This window comes from Physeter macrocephalus, chromosome 18, assembly GCF_002837175.3.
Source record: "Physeter macrocephalus isolate SW-GA chromosome 18, ASM283717v5, whole genome shotgun sequence".
In the NCBI taxonomy this organism is placed as follows: Eukaryota; Metazoa; Chordata; class Mammalia; order Artiodactyla; family Physeteridae; genus Physeter; species Physeter macrocephalus.
In genome coordinates, this window is record NC_041231.1 from 62068710 (window position 1) to 62070301 (window position 1592).

A 1592-nucleotide genomic window follows, 5' to 3' on the forward strand; every position below is an offset into this window, starting at 1 on the left:
AAAAGTTATAATAAAGGAGGACATCCTTGCCCTGTGCTTAATCTTAGGGGGAAAGCATTGAGTTTCTCTCCAGTAAGTATGATGTTAGCTATTGGTTTTTTTGTAGATCGTATTTATCAAGTTAAGAAAGTCCCTTTCTATTCCTACTTTACTGAGAGTTTTTCTCATGAGTGCACGCTGGATTTTGTCAAATGCTTCTTCCGCATGTATTTATATGTTGTTTTTTCCTCTTTTAGTCTTGGTTGGATTATATTAATTAATTTTCAAATGTTGAGCCAGCCTTACATACCTGACACAAATGCCATTTGGTCATGGTATATAATTGTTTGTATACTTTTTTGCCTTCAATTTGCTAACATTTTGTTGAGAATCTCTGACACAATTTTTATCACATTTCTACTATAAAAGATTTGGAATTCTAACGAATTTAAGCTATTAATTTGTCTTATCAAATTGTGCTTTTTATTCAAAGATACACCATAGCAGAACCCTGAGGGAATGGATGGTGAATGGCAAGGCCTGAATTTACACTTCTTTTATTCTTTATACCCTGAACCCATCTCTCAACAAGTGTTTACGGTTGATGTTTATTTTTCTGGAAATTAGACATAGCTCACTCCATTCATTCATTCAACAGATTCTACAGCAGAAGGGAGGCTTCTAAGGAGGTAGGGTGTATTAGTGGGGCTGCAGCTTATTACAGGGAATCCTAACAAGGCCTCATAATGGAGACGGTGATATTTGAGAAAAGACCTAAAAAAGTGAGTGGATGAGTACTGTAAATAGTAAAAAGAACAGCAATTCCGGTAAAGGGAACAGGAAGTGAAAATGTCTGCCTACTATACTTGTTTAACATCAAGGACTAAAGAGTATAAGGTGTTTGGAAAAGAGTGAGCAAGGAGTAGAGGTAGAGGAGATGAGATCAAATATATAATGTGGAGTGTAATCATGTAGCAACATTGCAGCATTTTCAGACCTTCAGCTTCAACTATGATGAAGGGGAAGGCACTGAAGTCACATAATTCTTCTGCCTTAGATTCTCAAAGGGTTCTCCGGCCACTGTGTTAAGGACACATTTCAGAGGGATAATAATTAACATGACAGACAACAAAATCTTAATCCTGAGTGGAACAGTGGAAAAATCGAGAAACTGTGAAATTCTGGTTCTATCTCAAAGATAGGGCTGACACATTTTCCTTCTGTATTGGATGTGAAAGGAGAGAGAAAGAAAAACATCAAAGATGAATCACATTTTGTAACTGAACACCAGGAAGAATGGAGCTGCCCTTTTCTGTTTTGGAAAGTCTACAGGAAAAGCATGAGTGACTATGTGTGTATTTGATTGCAAGGTATATATAAGTTTGGGATGTCTATTAAATGACAAAACAGAGATATTCTGTTAGTAACCAGTCTTGTTAGGTGGACCCAGTCTGTAAAGGACAAACATCAACCTACCTAATATGCTCAATTTGAAGACCCATAAAGGACTTTGGGACATTAGTGTGAAGAGGGCTTCCTTTTGCAGTTGTGTGTATGTGTGTTATTTGCTTTGACACTGTGGTTAGGCTAAAGTAGCACTATTCTTGGCTTTC